General features: G+C 40.8%; 1 long non-coding RNA gene across 1 annotated transcript in view; it reads left to right on the top strand.

The window, feature by feature from the left end:
* The first annotated feature begins 5,987 nt into the window (after nt 1–5,987).
* Nucleotides 5,988–9,680, top strand: part of LOC138756199 (uncharacterized) — a 46,965-nt gene continuing 43,272 nt past the window's right edge. Inside the window, exon 1 of the long non-coding RNA XR_011352849.1 lies at nt 5,988–6,160. This is a non-coding gene — a long non-coding RNA (uncharacterized lncRNA). The remainder of the gene's footprint in view (nt 6,161–9,680) is intronic.

The raw sequence follows: 9,680 nt of genomic DNA, 5'->3' as shown, positions 1-9,680 counted from the left end.
GGGATTCAATCTTTAAGCTGATTAATTCAATATCCCTCTGTGCCCATTACTATTGCTTATTTAAAGTTGTGTACAGGGCCCATATGCCCAAATATGAATTATTTTATATTTACCCAGATGTGAATTCCTGCTGTGACCAATGTAGGTGAGGTGAGGCTTCCTTATTCACATGTTTTGGATATATCCTAGCCTCAAAAAATACTGGAGGAACATTTTCCAAACATTATCCCTAATCCTCAATTTCAATCGAGAACCCAAACCTTTGGTTGTCCTTTTTGGTACCACTGGCGAGGACGACTTTCACCTGATTTTGCCTCTTTTTTGGCCAGACTTGCAGTATTAATAAGATGGAGAGATGCAGCCCCACCCACACACAGTCAGTGGCTGAGAGACATTATGTCCTGACTAAATCTTGAAAAAATTCTGATTGTAATTCAAACAAAAACTTCCCAAAGGTTGTAGGGACCTTTCTTGAATTATTTGCAGAAGCTCTACCTAAACTAAGGACTTATTTCTTCACTTACTTTTTGTCTTTTGTTTCTTTGCAGATTCCCATCAATAATATAATATGTATAAACTTATCAGTTGCTTAACCCTTCTTCTTTACATATATATTTATTTATTTATTAAATATTAAACCCGACTTCCATCACCTTATTGTATTACTCCAAGAATGAAGTACATGTGTAAATATAGAACTCCGATTTGTAGATGGGGTTAACATGCTGAGGGGTGATTGGTATAAGATTGTATGATGAGCTTTTCATCATGGCTGTGCTCTATAAGTTTGATCATTTTTTTATTGGACTCTTTAAATTTGACATCAATGTTGTGCACTCTACAAACTTTCTATACATTTTATTTATGTAAAATTCAATAAAAATATTCTTGAGAAAAAAATGCAATGTACAGGCAGTCCCCAGGTTATGAATAACTCGTACTTATGAACGGGTAGATGCCTAATTTGCACATGGGTAAAATGGTGTACCAATTTGCACATGTGCACAATTCTCAAAATGTTACCTCACAAATGCTAAATGATAACCATAAATACAATTCGGCTTATGGACAGACCCAGATAACAGAACTTATTTGTCACCTGGAGTCTGCCTGTACATGATGTACTGTAACTTTTGGCTGCCATAAGGCAAACAAAGTGTTGCCATGAGCATTGCCCAGTGCCCCAGCCATAGGAGAAAGATAAGCAAAATAGAGTCTCTTCAGAGACACGGAGTGTCTGAGGATTCACCTATAGAGCTCTTACAGCCTCTGCAATTGCACAGACTCCATTTGAAACCATCGGCAACCCAAGCTCCAGATCTAAACCTCTGAGATGATCAATAAGTCTTCCGAACCCGAGACCCTTCGGGAGCTCTTCTTGCTCTCAGCATTCTCCTGAATTCTGGTTTAGATACCTGGTTCACTTGAGCCAGTTTCTAGCAGCCTGCAGCCTGTGTGGGTCCTTTGACTGCAAATTGCCAAAGCCCTACAGACTGTGTGGGTCTTTCAGCCACTGAGCCCCTCGCAATGGTTACCATCCTGTAAGATCATCTCCCACGCTATTCTAATTTCTAGTTGCTTGAGCCTTTGGACTGCTGTTCCCTCAGACTCTGCAAACCTTCATGGTTCACTGTCCAGCACAGGCATCACCATCTTGGGCAGAGACCCCATAGTTGCAGGTTTGAAAAAACACTGTTGGCTCCTTAACATGATGTTTAAAGCCTGTACAGAACCATCCAGCATTAGGACTTGTTGGTGGAATCCTGCCAAGCCCTTTAGTTAAACATTGTAGTCAGAAAATTATTTGAAGCTATTGTTAAAAAATAACAAAAAATAATTTCAGCAGGTAGATCCAGCATTGGATACAGGAGGTACTGGTCCTGTTTGACCAATTTACTGGAGTCCATTGAGGATATAATGAGAGTAATGGATAGAGCAGAAAAAGTGATTTCCAGGTAGTGTTTAATAAGATAAAGACTTTCCATCAGATAATGATGCATGGAGCAGGGGTATAATATAGGTGGAGGATTAGTAGATAGCTATAGATAGATTAAGTGAGTGAGCAAAATCTGTCAGATGGAGTACAGTTAGTAAATGCAAGGTCATCCTCTTTGGAGAGAAAGATTTGATTATTATTTAAATGGTGAAAGATTTAATCTTAATTTCCCAACTGTGTAAAAAACTTGATCTTATTGCATCTTAAATAGATTTAATAATTGCAGCTTCGACTGCTTCCTTGGACTGAGAATTCCACAAATTCACAACTCTCTGGGAGAGACAATTCTTTCTCTTCTCCATGCTAAATCTAGTACCCTGAAGGTTGAGGACAAATGACCTGCTCCTGCTTATCTTATCTTATGTATAGAAGATGCATAGGAGACCACAGATTGAAGCAAAATCTGCTGGGGTAACTCAGCAGATTGAGCATCATCAGTTGGAGAAAATAAATGGAAGACATTTCAAGTCAGAAACCTTTCATAAAGAAGATGGAGTGGAGGGTGGCAGGGGAGTGAGGCAGGAGCCTCACATGGGAGTGGACAACCAGGTGGAACATGATAGACATAGGCAATAGATTGGCAGATGCCGGACAAAGAGCCAAAACAAAAGAACAGTGGTGAAGGTGAGGTGGAGGAAGGTGAGTCTTTAAGGATGGAATGGGGATTATAAATCAAAAGCTGTCAGTGATAGACTCTGAAATGAAGGTGAGAATGATCTAAAAAGAGACCAGACAGAACAAAGTGGGGGTAGGGAGAGAGAGCAGAAGAATCCAATGGAAAGATAGGGTGGAGGGGAATGGAACAAAGACAAGGGGTGGAGCTCCTCTTGTCCACAACTTTTACCCCACCAGCCTCTACATTCAATGTATCATCCTTCATTTTTTCCATTAGCTGCACCTAGACTCCTCAACCAGACACATCTTCCCCATTCCATTCCTTTCTGCATTCTGCAGGGATTGCACTCTCCATGATTCCCTTGTCTGTTCATCCCTCTCCATCCACGTCTCCATTGCCTCCCCAGTACTTGAATGTGCAACTGCAGAAAGTGTAGCATTCCCTCACCACTATCCAGTAATATAAACAGTCCTTCCACACAAGGCAAAGTTTCACATGCATCTCCTCTAACCTCATACTCCCAATGTGGTCTCCTTTACCTCAGTTAGATCACAATGGCCATCATGAGCTCTTGGTTGCATGCCATTTTAACTCGCTTTCTCATTCACACACCAACCTGCATGTCCTGGGACTCCTCTACTTTTAGACTAAGGGCTCAACATAAACTAGACTTTCCAATGCTTTCCATGAATGCTCCATGACCTGCTGAGTTCCTCCAGCATTTCTGAGTACTGTATGGCAACTTATTTCAGCTTTTTTAGTTTCATTATAATTCAATTATTGCCTGATTCCAATTTCAACGATCAATAACTTAAGGTGGGGAAGCTCTAAATATTATATAAAATGAAAACTTTACACATGACATTAAGAATGTAAGAGGATATGCTCAATTTACGCATATCTGTTCTTAACCCTTAGGCCTGTCTTTTGATGTTTCTAGAAGCTGGGCCACCACTAAGTAAAGTGATTAATTTAAATTAGTGTGGTTGGTTCTGGGGAGATATCAAAGAAATTAAGATCATAAATCTGTAAAATGGAGAATTGAAGAAAGAGACCCAATAGGTGTTTACAGCTGTGAGAGGTTTCTCAAAGGTAAATAACACTGAAATATTCCTTATTTCAAAGGAGACCAGAATTTGTAAAATGTAATTACCATCACAGGAACCAAGGGACAGCCAGAATATTTTGTTATCTTGCAAACTTGTCAGGACTTCTACCCCCAGTGGAAAGAATTACAGAAATGGAATCCATAACAGATGGCAAAATGGAAATTAATATATAGTTAAAAATGAAAAGACTAAAAACATTTGGTGAATGTGGCAGGAGGATGGGACTTTGAAGGCTTCTACTCTGCAGATTCTTGTAATTCTGCTCAAGAGATTGGATAACTATTGCTGCCCAAAAGTCATTTGAGTAACTACGTTGACATTTATTCCTTTGAGTGGGAACTAATGAATGCAACCAGACACATTAGTATGTGAAGTACAGCTAAAGCTGTAATCTTCAATATTCTACAGCATCCCAAGTGCAGAATAAAGAATATTATAGCTCTTTTGCACTTTGCACACATTGGTCTGTGCCTATGCAACAGTGTGAGAGCAGAGACATCCCTGTGCATTGAACAATGATTGACATCAACACAGCGGCTTCACAATGTTTTGGGACCGTGCTTGAAGGTTTTGAGAGGCTGCGTGCCCACCCTAAGGTACTGATTGCACATGGTAATCAATTTAAAGATGTAATTCAATCTGTGGCATCAAGAAATCATGCACAGGAGAACTGAATGTCTATATTCATTCAGGTCTCAGAAACATTTAATTGAGTACATCATTCAGAACTATAGAATTCTATATTTCTGTGATTAATGATTAAAATATTTTAATGTTTTTAAAATTTGTACTCAAGTTGGAAGTCATTGATTAAGAATCTAAGTATTTTGTACTGTTTGGATTTTCAAGCGAGTTTCCAGCTTTCTGAGATTTTCTGCCCCTATCTTTTTTAAGCTCTGTCTTCATACTGCTGTTCATTGAGTGACATAGCATGGAGCAAGCCCTTCGGCCCATTGAGTCATTTACAATGTGAAAACCCTGCACAAACAGCGCCGAAGGTCATGATTGAAGGTGGGTCACTGGATCTTCAAGGGAGGAGCCCCATTATCTGTGCCACTGTGTTGCTCTTCGCCTTATTATGACCAGCTTCCTTCCGATTGAGAAAGAGGAGCAGGCAGCGATAATCAGTTGAGCCAAAATTATGCCCTGGCAGGAACACAATTCATGTCCTGTAGTTAACAAACAGCAGGTGAAGAACACTGGACTGCTTCTCAAAGCACTGTGGAGGATGAACCAAGCAAATTGCATGATGATGTTTGCAGAACTAGATCTGACGAGGGTTCTTGGAAATTACAAACACAGACAAAGATCAAAAACAAGGATATTATGTGAACTTAGACCACATATCAGATATGAATATTTCTTTTCTTTTTGTCTTCCTTCCATTGAGCATTCAGAATCAGAATCAGGATATATTGTCATGAACCAGTCATGACATTCAGTGTTTTGGGCAAGTATCATAGTGCAAACAAACTTATTATATCCATCTTACAACATTACTATAAAAATAAAATAAAATAATAATGACAATAGTGTTCAAAAAGTAAGGCAGTGTCTTTTATTCATTGGAACTTGAGGTTGGAGTTATGGAGACTATATCTCCAAACTTCTCTGGTTAGCTAGAGTAGCACTGTGGCACCATAATTCTCATTATAGAGCAGCCTGATGTTTCTAAACCAGCATTCTCTCAACTTTTAATCATGAAGCCTTTGATCATGCCTGCCTCTTTAAAACATTGTTTAAGTTCACGATCAAGGCTACCTTATTGTCATGTCCACAAAATTTGCCTTTCTTTGTTTGTCCTGTGATGTCACACACAAAGGAACTACTCATTCAGTGCCATTATCGAGATCAAGGTGAGAAATAGAAGCAGAGGCCCTTCAGAGACCGATTGTCAGTAGATCCTGCAATCTCCTTCAATGTCATCACCTCTTGTGTTTTTGTAATCTCCACACAGCCTTCTGTCTGGCACTGCCTGAGCATGAGGCATCCAAATCATCATCTTTGGGCTCTGACTCTGAACATCCGATACCATTGAGAAGTTGTCAGTCCCCAAAGCCAATTGGGAGCATGGTTGTCATTTGCACCCTTACAAAGCAATGTACCAATGCCTGGTTCCCAAAAGCTACCATCAGCCTGGTGTGAATCCTAGGCCACCAAACCTCTCGCTGGCCTGCTGATGCAGTCAGCTTCCCTGTGAGGTCATTTACCAGGGTACTTGGAGAGGGGGGAGGTTTTTTTTTTTCCAATCTGGTGCCCTGCGCTGATCCACTGATGCCTAGAGCCTACAACCTCCCAGGTCTGGACTGCCAAGCATGGGCATGGACATCCACTGGTCCTCAATGTATTTTAAAAAAAACTGTTGGCCCTGTTCTATAGGAGGGTTAAACCTGCAGAGGTGTGTTGGATGGCCAGGAAGTTGGACCCCATGGATTAATGGTGATGTACCTACACTACCCTTTCCTTCCTGGGTCAATACCACCTGTCATTACTTGTCAGGGAAGATATTACAGCAGTGCTGAGGCAAAATAGACTGGAGGGCTCATCGAGGGAGGCAGTGTGAGTAGAACTAAAAGATAAGAAGGGTGAGGTTACTATTATAGAAGTATATTATAGGCCTCCAAAGGGAGAAAGGGAACTAGAAGAGCAAGTGTGCAAGGAAATAGCTGAGGTGTGCAGTAGGAATAGGGAGGTGATGGTTGGGGATTTCAATTTACCTAACATAGATTGGGAAACACAGTCAGTGAGGGGGCAGGATGACTTAAAATTTATATAATGTGTTCAGGACTTCTTTTTGCAGCAGTATGTAGAGATGACCACTAGAGGGGAAACAATGTTCAATCTGTTGTTTGGGAACGAAATTGGGCAAGTGACGGAGATGAGCGTTGGGGAGAACTTCAGATCTTTGGTCCATTAGCTTTAGCTTAATTATGGAAAGGGATAGGTTGCATCCAAAGTCGAAGGTATTCGAATGGCGGAAGACCAGATTTGAAGAAATGAGAAAAGATTTGCAGAGAGTTGTGTGAGCTGATCTTTTTGCCGAAAAGAATGTAGAGGAAAATTAGAGGGTATTAAAGGGTGAGATTTTGAGAGTACAGGATCTTAATGTTCCAGTCCGGCTGAAAGGCAAGACCAAAAGTTCAAGGGAGCCGTGGTTTTCTAGAAAAATTAGGAAGTTGTTTTGTGATAAGAGGGAGGCCTATGCTAAATATAAGAAACAAAAGATTGATCAGCTGTATGATCGTTAATGAGATTGCAGAAAGAACCTTGAGGGAAATTAGGAAGGTAAAAAGAAGGTATGAGGAGTCCATAGCTAATAAGGTGAGAGTGAATCCTAAAGGTTTTTATAGATATGTGAATAGCAAAAAAAGGGTTAAGGAAAGAGTAGGTCCATTGGAAAATGTGAGGAACCATATGAGATGGGAGAAATATTGAAAGATTTTGTGAGGTGCTTCATTTTGGTAAGAAGAATCAGAATAGGACATACGTGGTAAATGGGAGAGCATTGAGGAATACAGAAGAGCAGAAAGATTTAGGAGTAACGGTACATCGTTCCCTGAAGGTAGAAACTCACGTGAATAGGGTGGTGAAGAAGGCTTTTAGTATGCTGGCCTTTATCAATCATTGCATGGAATATAGGAGTTGGGAGGTGATGTTGAGATTGTATAAGACGTTGGTGCGGCCTAATTTGGAGTTCTGTGTGCAGTTCTGGTCGCCTAATTATAGGAAGGATATAAATAGAGTGGAGAGAGTGCAGAGAAGGTTTACCAGAATGTTACCTGGGTTTAAGCATCTAGAGTATAGGGAGAGATTGGACAGATTAGGTCTTTATTCTTTGGAGCGTAGAAGGTTGAGAGGGGATTTGATAGAAGTATTTAAGATTATGAAAGGGATAGACAGAGTGGATATGGATAGACTATTTCCGTTAAGAGGAGGAAAGATTAAAACAAGAGGACATGAGTTAAGAATTAGGGGGCAGAGGTTTAGAGGTAACATGAGGGGGAACTTCTTTACTCAGAGGGTGGTAGCCGTGTGGAATGATCTTCCGGTAGAAATAGTGGCGGCGGAGTCAATTGTATTATTTAAGAAAAGGTTGGACAGGTATATGGATGATAAGAAGATGGAGGGTTATGGGCATTGTGCAGGGAGGTGGGACTAGAAAGGGCTGTTTGGTTCGGTGCGGACTAGAAGGGCCTAATGGCCTGTTTCCGTGCTGTAATTGTTATGTTATGTTATGTTATGTATTCACGAGGGAAAGGGACATCAGACTATGTGAGATAGGTGAGGCAAATGGCTGTTATGGAAAGGATAGGGATTAGTAAAGAGTGGATTTTTGAGCTTCTAGGGTCAATAAAGATCGATAAGTCTGGTCCTGATTGAATTTTTCCCGGGACATTAAGGAAAGTCAGGGAGCAAACAGCGGGGGCTCTGACAGTGATTTTTCAGTGATCACTGGAGGAAGGTGTAGTGCCACAGGATTGGAGGGCTGCTGTTATTTTAAAAAGGCATTAGGTGTAGGCCAAGTTATTATCAGCCAGTAAGTTTGACTTCGGTAGTGGGGAAAGTTATGGAGGGTATTCTTAGAGATAGTATGTATGAATGTATGAATATCTGGATAGGTAGGGATTGATTAGGGGCATCCAGCATGGGTTTGTGAAGGGAAAGTCATGTTTGATGAAACTTGTTGAGTTTTTTGAAGAGGTGACAAAAAAAAGTGGATGAAGGTAGGGTGGTTGATGTGATTTAGTAAGGCTTTTGACAAGGTTCCACATGTAAGGTTAGAAAGGAAGGTTCAGACACTAGGGATTAATAGTGAGATAGTAAGATGGGTTCAGAGATGGTTGGAAGATAGACGGCAGAGAGTCAAGGTGGACAACTGTCTGTCAGGATGGAAGCCTGTGACGAGCGATGTGCCTCAAGGATTTGGAGGAGGGGGTGGTTAACTGGGTAAGCAAATATGCAGACAATACAAAAATAGGGGGAGTGGTGAATAGTGAGGAAGGTTTTCTTGGATTACAGAAGGATTTGGCTTGTTTGGAAAAGGGGGCTGAAAGATGGCAGATGGAATTTAATGTAGACAAGTGTAAGGTGCTGCCTTTCAAAAAAAAACAAAATAGGACATATGCAGTTAAGGGGAGGGCAGTGGGGTATGCAGAGGAACAGAGGGATCTTGGAGTTATGGTACAGAGTTCATTGAAGGTGGATTCCCATGTAGACAGGGTTGTTAAGAAGGGATATGATATCCTGGCCTTCATAAATCATAGTATAGAGTATAGGAGCTGGGAAGTGATACTGTGACTCTTTAAGGCATTGTTGAGGACAGGTTTGGAGTATTGTATTCATTTCTGGTGGAGAGGGTGCAGAGAAGATTTACAAAGATTTTGCCTGGCTTACAGCATCTAGAGTAGGGAGAAAGATTAAGGGATTGGGACTTTATTCATTGGATTGTAGATAGTTGAGAGGGGATATGATAGAGGTATTTAAAATTATGAAGGGAATAGATAGACTAGACATGAGTAGACTCTTTCCCCTGAGATCAGGGGAGGTTGGAACAAGAGGGCATAAGGTAAGGGGGTAAAACTTTAGGAGAAATGTTAGAGGATGCTTGGCAGAATGGAATGATCTTCCAGAGGAGATAGTTGCATCAGAGTCCTTTCCATCATTTAAGAGAAGGTTGGATGTGTACATGATTAGAGGGTTATGGGCAGAGAGTGGGAGGGGGAAACTAGTGGAGTTGTTCAAGTGAACATGGACTCAAAGATTGGATATGGCCTGTTTCCATGCTGTAAACTGTTATATAGTTATATATGCTTATACCAGTGGTAACACTGCCATAGTAGTGGATTCATCATAGATAACTACCATGTTTCTTGCTCACAAGAATGTAAGGTCCCAATAGCATGCTCATTCAGTAATTGGAACTAACATTCTGTTCTTGAGGAGACCAAAGTTCCAACCT

This window comes from Narcine bancroftii, chromosome 3 (assembly GCF_036971445.1).
Source record: "Narcine bancroftii isolate sNarBan1 chromosome 3, sNarBan1.hap1, whole genome shotgun sequence".
NCBI classification, from domain to species: Eukaryota; Metazoa; Chordata; class Chondrichthyes; order Torpediniformes; family Narcinidae; genus Narcine; species Narcine bancroftii.
The sequence above is the reverse complement of the archived record's forward strand: the minus strand, read 5'-3'. Positions and strand labels throughout refer to the sequence as shown.